Genomic DNA, 20,620 nt, shown 5'->3' on the forward strand with positions numbered 1-20,620 from the left:
ATGCCACATCCACACCTCTTTTAAATCCCTTCAGGGATGGGGACTTCGCCACTTCACTGAGCAGATTGCTCCAATGCTTGACCACCCTTCCATGAACAATTTTTTCCTAATATTCAACCTAAACTTCCCATGGTGCAACTTGATGCCATTTTCTCTTGTTCTGTCCCTGTTCCCTGGGAGCACAGCCCAACCCCCCCTGGCTGTCCCCACCTGTCAGGGACTTGTGCAGAGCCACAAGGTCCCCTCTGAGCCTTGGCTGAGCTCCTTTTCTCCAGGCTGAGCCCCTTTCCCAGCTCCCTCAGCCTCTCCTGCTGCTCCAGAGCCTTCCCCAGCTCTGTTGCCCAGTTCTGGACACTAAGAAGGCCCAGGAACCAAGGAGCTGTTTTCTCAGTATGGGCACTACTAATGTCCCTTTCAGAACATCCCAGGCCAAGCCTCATCCCATCCAGTGGATTGAGAGATGCAGGGATCAGTTCAGAATATACACCTGTAGTGCCTATTCCTGGTCCTAGAGGACATTTTTGGATGTTCTCACGCAAACCACATCAACAATCCCCAAGAAGGAGCAGGCAAGTGCCCAGGGCAGTGTCCCAGCCACGGTTTGTATGTGCTGGCTGTGCTGCCAAGTGCTCTGCTTTGGGACAACCCCAACTATTGAGTATTTCCTAGCCCCTCTCTCTGAAGTCTTTATCTGGAGAAGTCATATGAGGGCAGAAAGAGATGCTGGAAAAATAGGATGAACTGAAAAGCAAGAGGTTTTTAGGACTATTTCATGCATTTCCACATATTTTGGGGAAAATTAGCTATGAAGTATTAAAGCCATTAGGAAGTACACGTGTTAATTGCATTAAAAACCTGTGACAAACCAAAGGCCTGGAGCACCCCTGGGTAATAGTGTACTCTGCTATGAAAGAGCAGAAGAATATCAGCAATACTGGCTGTCTTCTCTGGCCATGAGTCCAACTGGCAGCATCTGACCACCAGGATAAGCTCTTTCACCCTCCAGAACAGGGACCTCCCAGTCCAGCTGCCCAGCAGAAGAGCTCAGACTCATGCCCCCACATGATGTGGGAGAGCATTCATTCACCTTGGCCAAAACTAGACCAGGGACCACCCTAAAAATTTAACAACGTGGGCAACGCTTGTCCCTGTGCCCTGATTCTGGTGTAGATGTCACTGTTGGATCAGACAAAGCTCCAAGCAGTCCAACAGACAAGCTCCTGAGATGCCCCCACACCCACGGGGCTGTTTGGAACAAGCAAGTCTCCACCCAGGAGGAATTTGTGACTGTGGGATCTGTCTCACGTCCTGCAGCATTGCGCAAAAACAGGAAAGCCGTGCAGTCACCGTGGCTAAAAGTAAATTCATGATGAGCTAATATGTTTTGCTCTAATAGTAACATAGTGATGTCTGGTGCTAGCTCAATAGCCAAAAATGACTGGTGATAGTTACACCCTGTGCTTTGCACAGAACAATAAATAAATGATCCAACAAAAATGCCTCGCTCGGCTTGTCCCGTTTCTTGCTAAGGTGCAGGCAGGAGTGCCAGTCCCAAGCTCCTAGAGCCAGGAGTTGTCATGTTTTAGGCTGAGACTTCCAGCATCCTCCATTTATCACTGTCTTCAGTAGCTCTCAAAAATCTCAGCTATGAAGCAAGTATCCCAAGTGAATGCAACAGAAATAGTTGTGCTGGTGAAGGCTCAGCTTGTGCCCTGCATGGTCAACAGCCAAAGAGCAGCAGACATGCAGGGGAGACTTCCCTCAGGTTCATCAAAGGCCACAGCATGTGTTGGGGACAGCTTGTGTCCCCCAGGGCTGCTGTTGAGTGGCCTGGTGAGGGTGGAGAGGCGGCCTTGAATTCCTTCAAGGAGCACCATGTCCGTCCAGCAAGAACAGCGTGATGGGATCCCAGCTCTCTCCACAAAGTAGAGTTTGTAACAAGCTGGGGCTGCCCCATCCCTGGAAATGTTCAAGGTCAGCCTGGACAGGGCTTGGAGCAACCTGGGATAGTGGAAGGTGTCCCTGCCCATGGCCAGGGGTTGGAACTGGGTGATCTTTAGAGTTCCTTCCAATCCAAACTATTCTATAAAAGGGCTGCAAGCACCTGCTGAACCTTTCTCCCTTTGGTTTCCAGCTGCAGAGCACTTCCCAAGGAGCCAGGCAGGATCTGGCCCAGCAGGAATGATATTGCTTTCGGCTAGTGCTTCTCACCTGTGGCTCTCAAAGCATTTGGCAAGGGGCTCCCCTCACTTTCCTGTAATTGCAATAATCTCAGCAATGCACATAATGACTCAGAGGTTTTATTACATACCTTCGTGCAAAGGACGTGGCACAAACCCGCCTATCTGCAGCTCAAAATCATTTTCCCTCGTTAAGGTTGCAGTCAGGAGTTAATTGCAGGAAAGAAAATGCAGAAGACTCCAGACGCAATCCCAAGAAATTGTTGCTGTCATTCATCCAGCTGGTCAAAATGTGACGATCAGGATCAGTTACTCAGCAACTGACCTGGCATTGGGCTCCTTTGATTTAAGGTCCCGTAGACTCACTTGAACTTGCAGGCAGAAATAAGTTCTTCTGAGGACAGATAGTCTCCTCTTGGAAAACTAGTACTTCTTGTGAATCCTGGAATTCCTTTGAATTGGAAGGGTGGAGTTTTTTCCACAGGGGAGCTGACTGCTTGTGAATCAGACTTCCGAAGAAAAAAATTTAATTTGGTGATAATTTAAGATTTATCTAATGCACAGGACAATCTTTTGGCAACAGTGTGATGCAAGCTTGACGTTTTCAGGTTATAAACCTCAAGCATATAAAAAGGGAGAGAAGGATGGCTTCGGAAAAGTTCCATTGGGCTGTAAGTCAGAGGCTGTTCCACAACATTTTATCTCTGAAATGTCATGCTGTACTGGCCTCAAAGCAAGAAGAACAGACGGTTCATCTAATACAATTATTTTAGGATCCTTTCATCATAAGCAGTGTGCATGCCAAAATGAAAACGTATCATGGGAAAGCATTTCTCATTGAAGCCTGAATCTCCTCCCTAATGTTTATTCTATGTCATGGAGAACACTAGGGGCCAAATACACTCTGGGTTAAAAACACTGGCATCAGTTCTTGCAACACAAACCTGGCAGGGATTCAGGATGTGACAGCTGAAGGAGGCTGCAGCCTCTCTTGTACCAACAAACCAGTTGGTGCCCAGTGCTGGTCACTGAGGAAGGGGGAGGATGAGGAAAAATCTGGAGCATGCTGTGGAGGTTTGCTCCCTTCTGGAGCTGCTGGCTGGCACCCTGGATCACAGCTGTGGTGTCCCAAGAGCCTGCAAGGTGCAAAGTAGGTGGGTAGCAGCAATATCCTCCTCCTGTCTTGAGGTGGTGAATGTACCTCCTGGCAACAGTTCTTTGAATGCTATCCTAGATGGCAAATCAATCTCTTCTTCATCTTCAAGAACATCCTGAAGTCTTTTTCTTGGAACAAAACAAAAAGCTCTGCTTGATGTTAGTTGAGTTGGGGTACTGCAAAATTTTCTCAGCATGTTCCCATTTAGTGAATTATTTGGGCTGTTTTGTTGTTCCCGCATTCTGGGCTGTTGTCTTTCTTCTTGCCAACACAATCCACACATTTAACAACAGTGACACTGCACTTTGGTGCATTTAAATTCACCTTATTTCCTTGGCTTTCTCCTGCCATGAGTCTGGAACTTCCACGTCATCCTCAAGTTTATCAGTGATGATTATTATCATTTCCTCTGGGTCAATCCCAAAGACACTGAACAACCCAAGGTCCAAAACAAATAAATGGAAGACTTCAATATCTCTAGTCTAATTGAATTTCAAATTGCATTATAAGATCTCTTGCTGAAATAGTTTTAAATCCATTTAGTATCCCAGATTAGGTTTTGTACTGTTTTCCTTTAATTGGGACCGTGTTCAGGAACTGTTCAATAACTTGCAGAAATCTAACTAATTTATAACAGGCTTATCTTTATTAACCAAACTTACATTCTCATTAAAAAAACATTCATTTGTTTGACATGACAGACTTTCCATAAAACTGCTCAGGCATATCAATCAGGTTACCATCCTTTAATTCATTACTAATCATAGCCTATATCAGATTTTCTTTGATGCTGTTTGGGATCAGGTTTAAACCACTGAATTTGTAATTACCTGGGATATTCCTATTATACAGTCTTTGGATTCTTCACAAAGTATCCTTACAAATTTATGCAAAACAGAACCAACATGCTTGGGCAGCTTTGTAATTTTGCTGGCAATCAGCTGGAATGAGCAGGACAGCAACAGAACTGCCCCACACAGGATTTCAGCATCACAGAGATTTGAGGAGGGAAAGACCTTCAGGGATCTCCAGGCTCCTCTCTCACACCTTTCCGTCAGATTTCCCAGAGCCTTTCCCTGGGAAAGGGGAGGATAGAGATCCCAAAAGCTCTCTGGACTCCTGTTCTAGTTGTTAACTACTTTAGTTGTATTTTTCCCCTCCTAATATCTAGTTTTAACATCCTTTTCTGCCACTTGGGTTGGTTTTCTCTCATCCTATCACTGTGCAACTGCAAGGAAAATCTGGTGTTGTCTTTTCCATAATCTCCTAGAGGCAGGTAATGACAGCAATAAGCCTTTTTATCTTAATAACCTCTACTCTTCTGGGTCCCACCAAGTGTTCTCTGTGGGCCCAGGGCTGCCTCCAGTGTGGAGAAATGCCCAGCTTCACCAGTAGCCCCTCTGAGAGCTGCTTGTTTAATGCTCTCTGCCAAAATAGATGATATATTCACCCAGATATATTCACCCAGCCTAAATGCTACCTCAGTCCTTGGGCCTGCTCAGTGGAGAGTGCCCATGAGCCTGGAGAGCCTAAGGAAAGCCTTGAGCAAGAGTCAGCTGTGTGCAGTTAATGAGAAAGAAGGGGCAGGTGGATCTACATGGAACTGCAGGTCTCTGTGACCTTGCAGGTTTGTGCTCTTCCTTGTTTACAGATGTAATCATTTTATGAAGAACAGTGACCCAGAGAGCTGGGGACTTAATTTAATACATCTCATATAGGCCTGGGGTTGTTGTCTGATTTATTAAAAGATAGCAGCACAATTTTTGGTGGGGAAAAAAAAAATACCATCTCTGTGCTGGACACTATAAAATCTGAAAGGGTAAAGGGATACTTCAATGCATGGTACACTCAGATCCCTTAATTGCCTTTCCTAAAAGCCTGCTTGGTCTCACACTGAGCTGGAGATGGGAGCTTCAGCAGGCAGGTGATCTCTGTAGGGCTTGCAGGAGCATCATCCTCATCCACCACCCTAAAAAGGGTTTTAATGAAGTCTCCTAAATGCATGCTCTGGGAAGGAGAGGGAAAGAGATGAAGGGATGGAAAATGTCCTCTTCCAATCCTTCTGGATGGAGAAAACAGACAGGGCAAGGACTGGCATATTGCAGAGGTGAGCATGGGTTTAAGAGACAAACTCTTTATTAATTAGATCTGCAATAATGGACTAAAATAAATAATGGTGTCCTACTTGGCAAATGAGCCAAGGGTGCTCTGCAAAGAGGGGCTGTGCAAAAACTGCCTTGCAAGCCCAGCAGGAGGGTGTGAAACTGTGTTTGGAGGCAACAGAAGTGCAAAGGATGGAGCAAAGTTCCTGTGGGACAAGGACATTGGAGCTCTCTGGGATTGGACTGACTAACAGGATAAGATTGCTGAGGACAGGAAGGTGGGGGTTAATTAAGTTGAGAGAGATAAGAAAATGATGGAACATCTCCCTCCAAGAAAAGGAAGGAGTGAGGGAAGCAGAAAAAGGAGGATGAACATCAAGCTGTACAAAGGTGGGAAACAAAACTAGGAAAATTATGTGTGTAAAAGAATAGTGTGACTATGGAGGACTAAAATGAGAAAGACCAGGGGCAAAATGAGTTTCAATTAGGAAGGGATATAGGGGGTGATAAAAGGGTGCTCTGCAAAGGTATTGAAATAGGAGGAAGGCAATGGAAATTATACATAACTGAATTAATGGAAAATGAGAGAACAGAAATAACAATAGAGAAAAGACTGGAGCATTCATTAGTTTTTATGCTTCAGATATGGAGGAAAATAAAATATTTTAAAAAAATATTATGAACTGGTATTTATCAGGACCACTTTTACTGCAGAGGGTAGGACAATCCAAGCTAGCAAATAAACACCACTAAAATCATTCAGAGAAGTTAGGTAAATTCAAGTCAGCAGCACTGGATGAAGTTCCCCCTAGAGCACTTCAGGCACTGGCCAGAGCAATCTGACTCATTAGTAATTATCCAGGAGAGCTCATGGAGAAGGGAGGAGATCCCAGAGGATGGGAGAAGGGCAAACACAGTGGCTGTCTTTAAAGAAGGGGAAGCAGGACTCGGGGAATTACACCGCAGCCAGTTCAGCGTGTAATGCAAAAACTGGAATACAATAACTGTGCAACAATCTCTTTGTGAGCATTTGACTCACAATAGAAAAACATACAGTCAGTCAGACTGGATTTGTCATAGAGGAGTGATGCTAAAACCATCCAGATTCCATCTTTGAACCCATCAACTGTGTTGTAGAATAAGGAAGATGGAGCATATGTCATGTATTTTGAAAGAAGCAGGGTTTTTAACACCATTTCACATGACATTTCCATAAGCTGACCAGGAACCATGATCTCTGTCAAATCGTTTTAAGACATACTTAATAGAAAATAAATGTATTCACACAAGAATTAATAATTCCTTTCCTTTGTATTTAGAAGGTTTTCCAAAAGGGCTCCCTCAGGGTTTGCTCCTGGACCTGATTCTAATATTTTCATTAGTTATTTGGATGACAAAATAAAGACTATATAAATACTCCAGAGGATGTGTTCCAAAATGGGGCTGGGAAATCACAGTAACAGTATAAAATCAACCAGATTTGGTTCAGTAAAGTAAAAAGCAACAAAATATGTCAGTGCAAAATGGCAAAACTCTGGTCAAGCAGGCGTTCAACAGAAAAAGAGCTGTGAAAGAGGCACTGGAGAGGACACAGCTGTTGCAAAATAAGGCAAATCTGATTCTGGGGTGTATGAACAAGAGTGAAACATCAGAAGCAATGATTCCACCCTAACAAGGAAATACCAGGTGTGGGTTTGGCTGCTGGGCTAGGAGAAGGTAGAAAAATGTCATAGACAAATTGTACAGGGGCTGGAGGAAAGCAGTAAGAATTATGAGTGGTTCAAAAAAATTGGAGGATCTTCTTTACTTTTTCCAGAAGGGAAAAAACATGTGAGAAGATGAAAACTGCCTTCTAAGGCAGCAGAGACTTATAAAAAGGTTATTGACAATTGTTCTGGGTCCCACAGAAATAAATTGTCAAAGACTGTTGTTACTGGACATCTGGGAAAGAAGAAAACCCCACAAATTAAACCTAAAAGCTTTCTAATTCAAAGCAAATTTGTATGAATTAAAATTTCTAAATCGGTTTGTAAGTATTTCTCTCTGGAAGTTGATTAGCTCCTCTCAGGGATGTTTGGATCCTGCTCAGGGCACCAAGGAGAATTTGCGGACTTTCTCCATCTCCCCTGTTCCATGACTGTCTCCTCAAGGCATAACAGGGCTTCCATCTTCCCCACGCCTGGCCAGAATGTGAAATATCGATGCAAATCCTGTGTTTGCACTTTAGCAGAGCTTCAAACACTCCGTTGGTGTTAATTAATTATCCAACAACAGCAGGAAGCCAGTGATACCAAAGGCAGCACAGAGCTTCCCTGACCAATAACAAAAGCAATCCTTCCTCCTGTGCACTGCAGAGCTCCACCAATTCTCTTCCCTAATGCACCACAAGCAGAATGAAGAGCCTCCTTTTCTGCAGGCCTCCCACAGACAGCGTGTGCCTGCTGGGGATGAATGTGGTGCTGAGGTCCTCGCTCCTGAGGGCTCCAAAAATTCAGGAGTGAGCTGGAGGGCAAAGCAGCCGTGCAACAACACACACTGCATATCAGGGAAACAGTGTGTTCCTCATTTTCCCCTAAAATGAACATCTAATTTGTTAATAAAGGAATAATACATGGATAAAGTTTGCCAGAAGTGTTGTTCAAGAGGAGCAGGTGGTGAGGAAAAAGGAGGAGGACGTTCACAGGCTATATTCCTATTTGGAAGAAATATACTTTCTCTGAACTCTAAGAAGATTATGAAACAATCTGCTGGATGTCTCTGGGTAGTGATAAAGGAAAAGAGAAATCAAACAAAACCAGGAGCACTCTCATGGTAGAGTCCATTGTACTTCAACTAATGAAAAGAAAAAAAGGAGATATAGGAGCAGGTTTTTTTAAAAAAGAAAGCAATTATGTAATGAACAAGTGCTGGTAGACCTGAAGAAAATGATGCATCAAAGATATTGTGAATTTTAAAATGAGGAAAAAGAGAGGGAAAAAAAAAAAAAGGAAAAAAGACTAAAAAGACAAGAGGAGGAACTTTAGATTTTGACTGATGCACAGCACAGCCCTCAGGATCTTTAGGAATTTTCTGGTACTCTGAACATGTTGCCTTCTTCCTTCTTAGACTAGCACCAAGTTCTGAATGACCAGGTGGCAGGGATGAGTTTTTGTGGGCATCTTTTTTCTTGCAAAGCACTCAGCTTTCTCCATAAAAGTAGCATGACTGAAGACTGAACTTCTCAGTATAGATGTGCAGCATGAATTTGAGGAGGGAAAGATATCCATCTATATTTTTAGAGAGGGCAACTAGTCAGTTCAGCTGGTCAGGCAGCATGGAGAGACCCTAGTGCCTATGAATTTGCTGCTCTGTTTTACCTTGAATATTTAACAAAGGCATGGTACCAAAGGTTTTCAACTTAAACATCACTTCATGGATCTTGTATGATGCTCTCAGCCATGATTGTATGCTGATCCCTGTCCAGCAACTAAATAATTCCTGTTTCCAGGAGGATGATACAGAGACCAAGAATTCAGCAATGTATATTTGGCAAATTTGATGTTTCTTATAGGTGGGACCCCTTTGTTCACTGGGGAGATGAGGTGTGAAATCAGTGTTCATACGGTCTCTGCACCACTCTGCTCGGTCGCTGGGGTGGCTGCAGCTACTGCACTTCTCATGCTGCTGAAGAGGTGGATGAGGAAATGATCAGGGAGGGTAGGATGTGGTTAAAGCCTCAGTTTGCTAACTGGGGCTAATGTGAGGGAAACATATTATATCTCACATCCATTAAGGCCTCCAGCAATCACCTCCCACAAAGGCAAAGGAGTGGTGGAGAAGGAATTGTGACTTCCTGAGTCCCAGCAGCTCCTAGAGCTGTTCTGTTAATATTCAATTATGTGTTGCCCTGGACTTAGAGCAGCTTAGAGCTGAACTACGTCTCACTCCAGCCCTGAGGCTCAGCTGCAGCAAACACAGCTGCAGGAGGCTGAGCCACGGAGAGAAACAGCCTCAAAACAGGGTTATCACACCTCCAGCTGCCTGTGCAGTACCAGCACGTAGGAGGAACTGCTCTGTTCACCCCTGCCCTCTCCAGCTCCCCTCTCCAGGCTGTGAGACTTTGGGGAGCTGGTTATTCTGTGAGCTGTGGCAAGGGTCATCAGACTCTTTCCCCCGTTTTTTACCCTGGACGTGCCAATTGACCACAGAATGCTCTGCATGTGTTTCCTCTGCATCCCACGCCACACAGCTTCTGCTGTGGCTTTTCCTTCATCTCATTCCCACCCCCCCTGAAGTGTGTCCCATCCTCATTGACCCCCCCACCCTCTGATAAGCCCCTTCCACTTCCAGATCATGGTATTAACTTGACATTTGCAAAAGGTCATCATGTTTGCTCTGCCTGAGTGTTATATTGCTCACTCTTTTGTTATTCTACTTTGCAAGCTCTTCCAGGCAGAGGTTATCTCCTTGGGTGTGACTACACAGTGGCCAGGAGAACAAGGCCCCTGGTCTCAGCTGGTGTCTAACAGCTAAACCAAAAAATAGTAACTTGGTCATCGATGCGGAGGCTGGCTCCAATTTTTTAGATTATTCATCAGAGTATAATGAATCCCAATTTAAATGCAAACCCCTTCCTTCCAGAAGAGGTCCATAAGCAGGATCACAACTAATGACTTAATTTCAAAGACTACCAGCATCAGATCCCTGCTGTATTTCCAGGAGTCCGTTCGGACCATGTGGTATTGCTGGAGCATATGCCATTTGCTGCAGGAACAAATGTGGGACATAAGGGAGGTGACACACAATACGTACTTGGTGCATCCAGTTTATGCAGATGAAGTCCTGTTTTTTTTTTAGCCTGGAGTTTGTCACGCTGGAGCTGTTTGTTGCATCAAACTAATTGCAATGGAGATGAGCATGTATGGTACGTGCAGCGTCAGGGTGTCCCCCCTCTGGTGGCTGCTCTCAGCGAGATCAGCTGGTGGAGAAAGGACACATAAATTAATCCTTTGCTCTCAGGTGGGGATGGATCTGATCCTGTCTGCAGTCCTAACCTGACCAGCATTCCCTAAGGTGGAGATGCAGGGCTGGAGCTCTCCCATCTCCATTAGGCAGCTGGGAGGGCTCCAGCCAAGGTTAAGACCCAGCACTACCCATGAGGAGACACCCCAGGCTCGGCTCTTCTCAAACATAAACCAATTCTGAGCCTCAGCTGCAGCCAGGCCATGCCAGAAAGGAAGACGGGAGTAGCCTAAAGCCTGTCGTTGAGGCTGCTCTTCACCTGATGTTGGCATTGCAGAGGAAATGCATCCACATCTGGAAGAGGTGCGGGTGGGAGATCTTGGCCTTCAGCTTTAGTGCCAAGAGCAACACGGCACCAGACTGACAGCTGTGCTGGCTCTAGGAACAGCCCGACCTGCTCCTCTGCCATGGTTTGTTTTGGGACTGACACAAAAACTAAATCATTCCCACAAACAATGTACAGCCATTCCCAGGTATTAACTTCGCCATTGCTTATAGTGATACTCCTTAAATTCCTCTGTTATTTTGCCTTGAAAACAGCTCATTCCCTGAGTTAGCCCAGTTCCTCTGCTTTTCCCTGATACCCCTTGCCAGCCAGAGAAAACTGTACTAGGCAGGCTAGGGCAGTGCTGTGTCTCAGAGTCACTACACAGAGGTGAATTGCCTGCCAGGGGTGGGTTGGTGGCTTGAAGGTGGATGCCAGCCTGGAGACGTTAGGGCTGAGTTCTGCTTCAATTCCCGATCTGAGTCTCTCCCTCCTGCCCGTGTGCACCTTGCAGAAATATAAGTGAGTTTGAAGTATCTGTTTCCTTCCAAATTCATCTGGAATTCATTAATGGGTTCAGAAGCTTTTGGGAGAGGGGGATGGACACCTACCTGCACAGAAAAGCAGCGCAGCAGAACCTTTATTTCCTTAGGGAGGCAGCCTAAAGAAATATTAGCATTTATTCTCATCTGTTGCTGAGCTTACGACCCACACAAATAACAGGGAATAGCGAGCGAGCAGCCGGCTGCAGAATGGGAACAGGGAAAATGACTCAGCAAGCTTGGCACCAATCTGGAGAAAATGCAGGTACATCATAACCTTGCTTGAACATCAATCTCATCCGTGACATGACGTAGAAACAGCAGCCAGTGTAGATATTTGGATCTGATGGAAACATTCCTTCTGATAAATGATTTAGCTCTGCTCTTGCAAGTAGTTATATCCAGGATCAGAGCAGGTGAGAAGCTGCCTTCATATATGCCAGCAAAGGAGAGAAAAAGTTCAGTGAAAACCTCTCACTGCTTTATAAATATGCTTTTTTTTCTTCTGCTATCAGTTGACAAATAGCTGCTGAATTATAGTTTCATGCTTTGTTCATGTCATTTTCCCCAAGAACAGCATTTCCTGCTACATCACCTTAGAAACTCGATCAACAAACACTCTGCTCTACACATAAACAAAGCTTTATTTTACCCCATTTTTGACAGCAGACAGCATTTTAGAAACCAGAACATTTCGGGTTCTCCGGGCTATTTGCCTCAATTTCACAATCTGATTTTGGTTTTGAGGGCCTGTCAGCATTGTTTATACCTATATCTGTTGGAGTAGTGATGTTTTTGTGTGAGTGGCAAGGAAAATCTATTGCTGCAAATTGCTCTCTGGAATCAGACTTTCTTCTCTCAAGAGTCTAAATGAAACTGCACTTTCTGACACGTGGGAACTAAAGAGTGAAATGAATAGGAAAGAGAAGTGAAACAAGAAAACTCAGTGTCAACAACAAAAATGAATAAAAAAGCAGCAAAGACAACTCTGAGAATTAAGCAGGACCATCTTCAAAACTCACACTCCAATAAAATTCAGGAGTGTTATCTCCAACAGAGAACCAGAGGAACTCTGCAGCCAACTTCAGCGATTTCCTTGTGTAATAACATCAGATCTTGTCCTGACCTCATGACAAGGTCTTTCTTTTTAACGGTGGAAAAATAAGATCAGAGCCCTATAAAGTTTTCTTGCTTTGTTCCACTAGATGAGCATTTCCCAGGTAGCTGCTGTGAAGAAACAAATTAATACAACAGCAAACAGCGGATTTTATCTGTCAGTTTTTTAAAACCTGCACAGGAGTCCCAGCTACTGAGCCTCCTGTGATCTGCCATCACACAGAGTCCATCAGTTAGGGATTAATTTTAAGGCAGATATTAAAGCCTATCACATGATCAAGGATTTTCCTATATGTGGACTTCAGTGGGATGCTTTAAATCCATGGATACACACGTGTACATGCACACTGGTGTTTATTCATGGGCAGACGCAGCCTCAGGCTGATTCAGGCCTTTCCAAGGAACATAAATTTGGGAGAGGGGACAGAGAGAGAGAGAGAAAGAGAGAGAGAGAGGAGTCATCTCTAAACTTCACATTTTTGAAAGCAAGTTTTTGAAGGAGACAGGCTGAGGGGGAGAGAGCCAAGATCGTAAAGATTTTATAACTAACAACATTTTTTAAGAGGAGACAGAATCTCTGCTCTTTTTTAGTGCAAGATCTTGCAATAATTTAAAGCAAATTTGGGAAATAGCTCTCTTTTGACAGAAATGCTTCATTTTCCTTTTCTGCTGGGCTGTAACCTAAAGCATCTTGGCTCGAGAAAATGAAATAAAGCTGAGGGATGACGCGCTGTCACTGCTGCTGCCACCACTCTGCCTCCTGCAAATCTCCCAGAATCGTGCACAGCTCTCCAGGTCAGAGCCCAGAAAGGCAGCAGTGCTTTGCCCTTCCAGTCTCAATCCTGCACCAGACAAACTTACCCGGGGCTTTGTAAAGCACGTCTGGGGTTTGCAGCGAGCGGCTCTGCCCGAGGTGCCGCTTCCAAGGGTTGGTGTGGAGAGGAAACTCTTCCCATGACACAGCAGAACAGCCACAGCAGCAGCAGCAGAGTAAAACAGATCAGTTCTGGCAGTACTCCTAAAAGACTACTTTAAATTGCAGCTCCAGCCTCTTCCTCCTTTAAGCATGATCTGAGGAAGGGAATACGGAATAAAAAGAGGCTTAGTGAGGCAGAGAAATGAGGCCCGGAGATATGGGAAGCAAGGCAAATTGTAGTTAGGCTCCACAGCAGTGGGACAGCCTGGATAAATGGCAGAAAGGAGCCCAGAGAGGAAATTCCTCCAAAATTGGATGGGAAGGAGCGAAAAACATAAAGAGTGTGGAGGGTGGATGAAAGGAAGACTCTGGTGTAGAAGTAAGGAAAGGAGGATGAACTGCTCCTCATCTCGTTAATTCTTTTCAGCTAAAATCATTAGTAATTTTTACAAAACAAAAAAAAATATTTAAAAATGAAAAAATAATAGTAGAGATATCTGAAAGACTGATCTGTTAGATATACAGCTCATTGCATGGGCACTGGAAATGAGTGGGGCAGAGAACAGGTATTCCAAGTCCAAAGAACAAATGGGAGAGCTGACGGAGATGATCCACTGTCACTGCAGGATTGGGCCTGTGCCGGATGGCTGTGCGGCTCTGGTCCCCTCCCGTGGCTGACAGCCATCAGCACCAACCCAGCAGTAAGAAAAAAGTCGTTTATCTCACTCTCTTTAAGAAAACGTGGTGGGACACTGAAGAAATTAAATCCCCAACCTAAAATTTACTACAACTGTGAATCGTGTTTTTTTAATCTGCTGAGAGGCTGCTGGAAGCTGTAAAGAAGGAGTGAATGCGGGATTGCTTTTCCTCCTTCAGTTTTTAACAACAAATCTATGTCTCTCTTCTCAATCTAGCCCCTAAAGCCTTGCACTTGATCACCAACACTAACATGATGCCACAAATTTGGGAGCAGAATCTGGGGGCCTCCCACAGGAACCTTCCAGAGGGAAAACCCCGAGAGCCCCCTGCGCGTTGTCAGCCCGGCGGTGGGACCGTGGAGCGGGTGGGCTTCAGCTCCCTGATCCCAAATCCTGGGGGCTGGTGGAGAGCAGGGAATAAAACCCACTTCAGCACCGCAGGCGGAACAGCAGCCGGAGGAACGCGGCGCTGCCGCCGGCCGGCCCCGCACCCCCGGCGGCTGCGGCCGGGCAGCTGCATGTGCGGGGAACCGGGGTTGGCCGAACCACGGGGAATTGTCGGCATCTTCCCTTTGCCTTTCCGTGAGGGCTGCCTGCTTGCTGGTTGTGTTGCAGCGGCCAGCGCACATCCCTAGGAACGGCTCCTTCCAGCAGCTCGGCACAGAGCCGGCTGTCGGGAGCCGGCGGTGCGACGGGTCGGGACGGTGAAATCGCTTCGCTACCGACTGGCGGAGTTAGAAGCGGCGGTAGCGACCACCGCATCAACCCCGCACGGGCAGAACTGCTCACATCTGCTCCTCCTCAGTCCGGCACAAACAAGGGGTTTTTCCGCCTTAATTCTATTATTTTTATTTCTCTTTTGGTTGTTTTGGATTTTTTTTGTTGTTGTTCTTCTGCCTCTTCCAGCACCGGAGACCCGCCGCGTCCGCAGACGAGCACCGGATCCCGCAGCCTCCAGGAGCGGGATCCATCCTTCCGCACGGTGCCTGCCCGGCCGGTTATTCCCCGGTTAGTCCTTTCTGCAAAAAGAGAAGGGGAAAAAGAAAAAAAACCTAAAATCCAAAGATCAAATCAACCCGTAATAAATAATAATATAATAAGCAAGCGCAGCAACTTGATTTAAGCAGAGGGTGGTAGGAGCAGGGAGCGCAGCCCCCCGGGGAGGGAAGGGAGGTAGCGGAGGGAGGACAGGCAGGCACCGGCTGGGCTCGCAGCCCCCCGGGGGTACCGGCGGGTCCGGCGGCGGCGGACGTGAAAGTCCCCTTTAAGTTTCCATAGAGAGGCCTCCGGGTGTCACATGATGGACATGATATAACGAAACAACATCGTGGGGAGGGACGGAGGGAAGCAGTGGGGGAGCCTGGGGAGGCGTCGGGGAGGTGGCGGTGCCCCCCGACCCGCCCGCCCCGGCTGCACCTGTCTCGGGGCGCCGGGAGCGCGGTGTCCGCCCCGCTGATGGGGCTGCGGGCGGCACCTTCCCCCGGGGAGGAGGAGAAGGAGGAGGAGAAGGAGGCGAGCCGGTGGCGGAGGTAAGTTACCGGCGGGACCGGGGAGGGGGGCGCGGGGCGCGGGCGCGGTGTGTGCGCGGAGGGGTTGCGGGGTGTGTGTGCGCGGGGTGTCCGCGGTGTCCCCGCGGAGCGCCGGGCGTGTGCGCGCCCTCCCGCCCTCCATGTCCGCATTCCAGCTCATGTTGCGCAGATAAAATTCAAACTTGAGGTAAACACAAGCGGCGGGGGGGGGACGGACGGGGAACTGGGGGGGAAGGAGGCTCGCTCCATCCCGGCTCCATCCCGGTTCCATTCCGGCTCCTGCCGCCCCCTCCCCGCCGCTCCCCCCGCTCCGCACCCGCGGAGCCCCCGCGCACCTGGGGGAGCGCCGGCACCGCGCTGCTTCCTCCGGGGAGGGAGAAGCGAACGTCCCTTTCCCCGCAAACCCGGTAGGACACAGCGGGTGGGGGGCGCGGGGGGGGGGTGCACGGCGCGGCAGGTGCGCGGTACGCTGTCGCGACATGGCCGGGGGGGTGTGTGTGCGTCGCGACATGGGGGAAGCAGCCGAGTGACAGCGCGGAGTGGTGGGGGGGAAAAAGAACGGAGCTGCGCCGCGTTGTTTTCCTCGGTGTTGCGTGGGTATCCCGATTAGAGCGGGAATAACAGCGGTGCCCCCCCGATCCTGCTTTTCTCCATACGCATTTCTAAGTGCGTATGGAGAAAACAAGATGCGGAGCGGGGCGGGCCGGGGGGGGGGTGGGGTGGGGGAGGCAGGGAGGGCCGCACTGGCGTTCGCAGCCCCGGTCCGTGACACAGGCGGTGCCGCCGCGGGGATATTTAAGCGCTTTAAGCGGGGCGATGATGGAGGCGGCCGAGGGCGCCCCACAGGTGGGTGCGTGCATGGAGAGAGGCCGAAGCGCTGGTTGTGTGGGGAGCGCCAGAGCAGTCCCACACTCCGCGGACTCGTGGCGTGCGGCGCTGCCGGGGCTGAGAGTGAAGTGGGGTGCGGGGACAAGACCTGGCAGCCGCGGGTTGTTGAGTGGCGCAGCTCCGGGTGCCGCGAGCGGTGCGGGGGTGACGGCGGTGCCGCCATGGCGGGTGTGAGGGAGCGGCGCCCTCAGGGGGGTCCCGCGGCTCCGCCGAGGGCGGGAAAAGCGCGCGCGGCCCCCGCCTGGCGCCTCCTCAGCACTGCACCAAGGCGGCGGGGCCGGAGCGGGGGGGCGCAGGGGGGGAGGTGGCGGCCACGCCCACCGCGCCCCCCCGCCGGCCAATCGCCGGGGCGGCGCGGCGGGGACACGCCCCCCCCGGCGCGCTCCGCGCCCTTCCGACCAATCGCAGCGCAGCTCGGCCCCCCCCTCCATCGCCCCCCTTCGCCCACCCGCCTGTTTGTTACGGTCGGGGCCACGTGCCGGCGCCTCGGGCCGGTCACGTGGCCCCAGGGCCGAGGGGTCTGATGGGGACCGAGGGGTCTGATGGGGACCGTGGGGTCTGGAGCTCTCCTGTCCTTTGGGGGTGGGGTTGCTTGATAGGGATCTGGAGGCGTCCTGTTACGGGATCTAACAGGGTGACATTGGGGGGGTGTGGAGATGTCCTGTCCAGGGGGAGAGTCTGAATGGAAACAGAGTGGTCTGTAGCTGTCCTGTCTGTGGGGTCTGATGGGGAACAGAGGGGTCTGCAGCTGTCCTGTCTATGGGGTCTAATGGGGAACAGGGGGGTATGCAGCTGTCCTGTCTATGGGGTCTGATGGGGAACAGAACTGGCTGCCAGCTTGGGAAGAGCCTGAAGCCCCCTAGCCCAGAGGAGTCTGACTGGGCCTGACTCAGGCTTCCTGCCCATGGAGCCTGAACCCCCCATGCCAGTGAAAGTGGCCAGCACCCTCTTGCCATTGCCCCCAGGCCCTTGCTCACCATCAGCGTCCATTCGGCCCTGGCCCCATTAAACCTTCACAGAAGGGCCTGTCCCTGGCTGCTGTTCCTGTCATGGCCGAGCCGTGACAGCCTGTCCGTGGCTGGCTCTGGCCTCCGGAGAGGGAGGTGTTTCTCTCCCGAGGAGAGCTGTTTATGCCCAGTGATTTTTTTTTTTTTCAAAATTTTTTTTTTTTTTTACTTCTTTCCCCTCCCTCCGTGCTCTCCTGCGTAAGCCACAGCAGCAGCTCGGTGTCTGCCCAGCCTGGCAGTGTCACGGCACGGCTCTTATGTAGGTGAAGCCGGGAAACGCTGCAAGGATCATGTGGAGCTCTCAGTCTCCTGAGCCTGGAGCTTTGAGCCTATTTATAGGTGGGTTGGGCAGTGTTCCGTGTGAAGGTCTTGCTCCACGTTCGATCCGTGGCAAAACGAGGCGTCTTAACCGATGGTGTCTTGGTTTTGGGTGGTTTTTCCTGGGAATAGGGTTTTATGAAAGGCTCTGGAACACAGGGTGTTAGTTGGTTATGTGGAGGAAGGCGAGTCAGTTTGGAGTTAAGGAACGTGATGCCATTTTAATGCAACTTCTCGGGTGGCAGAGCAAACAGTAAGAGGATACTCGGTTCTAGATCAGCAGCTTTCGGCTTTGCAGGCAGTGGACAACTCAGGGTCAGTGGGAAGCCACAGAGGAAAGGACATTGTGTTTTCTGTAGGTTGATGCTCATTATACTGTTTTCTGCACTGTATTTGTGGCTGACAAGCTGGAAAAAATAATTAGAAATCCACTATTCTAGATCCCTGAGATGTTTTGGTTTAGAATAAGTGGAGGAGGGGTGGGAGAAAAGCCCTCAACTGTGTTTTGTTGCATATGTTTCTATTGTACAGCTCAAAAATGTAAAATTCAGTGTATTTTTAAGCGTTACATAACCTTTAGTAACGTGGTGAGTCTCAAGTAGCCTTCAAGAGTTAAATAACAGCAGATCAACGAGGCTGGGTTGAGAAGAGGAAAAGAGGGTTTTATAACGGTGAGAACTATACACAGATATTTAAAACTGCTTTGGTGTTGCACTAGAAACAAGTCTTTGCTCAGGAGGAGGAGGTTTTTAATACCCTATAAATACAGAACATGAGAAGGAGGATAGAAAGATGAGGTTTGCAGTTTTATGCTGCTCTAGTCCGGTAATTGGATCAGGAATAGTTTGTGATATTTCACATTCTTCAACTTCTCTACCATCTTGACTTTTTCAGTACAATTTTTTGCAGTCTGAAATGATGAGAACTTCCAGATATTGACCACTGTGGGTGAGGAAGGAAATCTGGCCCGAAAATAACAAATTACTGAAAGGAATGAGGGGCACTGTATTGGTGAAAGAACTGGGGTGGTGGCACATGTCCTGAGAGAGAGAGCTGGTGCTTTGTGTTGGTTACAGGAGTAATTCGACACGGTGTTACCTACAGAAAGATGTTTATTCAGCCGGGGTGGTTCATGCTGGCATATCCGTGTTATCTTTGTATTTTTGGGGGCAGGGAAAGAGCCCTGCCTTAATAGAGGAAATTGCTGGGGAGCAGTTGACATGCTGGAGATGTGAGGATACCTGGAGGTGCGCGATGTGCCAGCGCCTCGCAATTCGGAGTGTGCGTGGAAGTGCTGGCATGGAATTGATGCAGCAGGAAATTGCTTTCTCTCTTTTTGTTGGTGAGATGCAGTTAATGTAAAATGAGCCCTTTGGATCCCCTATCCCATTTCTCTTTAATATAACTAAGATCATTTCTCTTGTCAGGTGGTGAGAAGGGGGGGAAATATACTTTTGTTTTGTAATTTGGTTCACCTTCTCTTGATTTGCTGTCAGCTCGAGACAGGGCACAATGTGTGCTGCACACTGTGTTCCAGTGAGCTGTTTTGGTGACAAATACACTGTATACAAAAAAAAGGGCTATGAAAAATAGGTACTGTGTCAGTTTTTATAGACACAATCTCCATTTTTCTCTCTAAGGTACACAAAAAGTGTCATATTAAGGTCCTATGCCTTGTCAGTTTCGGTGGCAAAAAGGTCGATGTTTTAGTCTTCATAAGTGTTCGAAATGCAACTGAAAAGGAAATATTTAAATCAGTGTTTGTATTGGTTTTGCAGTAGGAAGTAGTAAAACCTTTTGTCAGTTTTAATAAAAAGGGAAATTGTGAACTTACTTTAAAAATGTGTCTGTTTATGCTGTATTAGGCTGCTATATTGTTAAAATTAAGAGGATTTCTTTAATCCAAGCTAGATTTGAATTGCTGTAATCACGTGTTTACTATATTTCTTTTGTGTTTATAAATAAAAACACAGAATCATGGTTTTTGACCTCGTGTATAGCATAACTGGCTGTAGTTCATCCCATATTTGCACGGTGTTTTTCCATAAGCATCTTGCTCCTGGAATTATTACTAGCACCAGAATAAGAGCTTGAAAATACTGACACATAAAGGGTTAGAGCACTTGCAAACAGAATGCCGAAATTCAAAATTTAAAAAAAAAAAAAGCCTCTTCCCAGCAGTTCTTTCAAGTCAGTTTGATGATAATTTTGGATCCCGACTCGTGGGTTTCTAAATGGCTGGAGATGGAATTAATGGGGTTGCAACTCTTCGTCATGAATTTCAGCATAAACAATATTTTTCTTTCGGCTTTGGATTTCGTTTCAAATGCAGTGAAAAATCCCCTGTCCTTTTCCAGTCCCTCAGGATGCTGCACCTCAGCCAGCAGACGTAGTGTTGTTGTCTAACAGCGAGGCTGGAAATGGGAGTTGTTTGTGCTGAGTTTTACCCTTACCAAGGTCAGAGATTTCATCCTTCCTTAGATTCCTCATCTGGGAATTTAACACTTGCACTGGGTCCTGATTTAGGAATTTTCATGAACTTCTCAGAGCTCTGGAAGGAATTTAAATGTCCCCGTGTTGTGCTTGTTCCCAAACGTAAGTTTGGAAATGCCTGAAATGGTGACGTCTGTGTGGCAGAAATATTCATGATGGTAATAAAGCAGTCAAGCTGAAAATCCAAGTTTCTTACATAAAACTGATTTAATTGGCAGGACAAACAAAGGCGATCATTGTAATAATATTCCTGTTTTAAATAATTTTGGTCAACGTGGGCATTGAAGTTTTCTTTTGACAGTGGTTTATAGTTGTGGAAAGTAATTTGGATAAAGAGAGATGGTCCTACTCTGTCTGTCAGTGGGCTGAATTTCAGTGTATGTTACCTGAGAATTGATTTTTCATAATT

At 47.7% G+C, this 20,620-nt stretch overlaps 1 long non-coding RNA gene across 1 annotated transcript; it reads right to left on the reverse strand.

Moving 5' to 3' along the window:
- Nucleotides 1–11,872: 11,872 nt before the first annotated feature.
- On the reverse strand, nt 11,873–17,517 carry LOC127059141 (uncharacterized). The gene is made up of 2 exons (XR_007776618.1): nt 17,371–17,517; nt 11,873–14,995 (listed from the first exon to the last, which is right to left on the reverse strand). It is a non-coding gene; the product is annotated as an uncharacterized LOC127059141 (long non-coding RNA).
- Nucleotides 17,518–20,620: the final 3,103 nt, after the last annotated feature.

This window comes from Serinus canaria, chromosome 1A (assembly GCF_022539315.1).
Source record: "Serinus canaria isolate serCan28SL12 chromosome 1A, serCan2020, whole genome shotgun sequence".
NCBI classification, from domain to species: Eukaryota; Metazoa; Chordata; class Aves; order Passeriformes; family Fringillidae; genus Serinus; species Serinus canaria.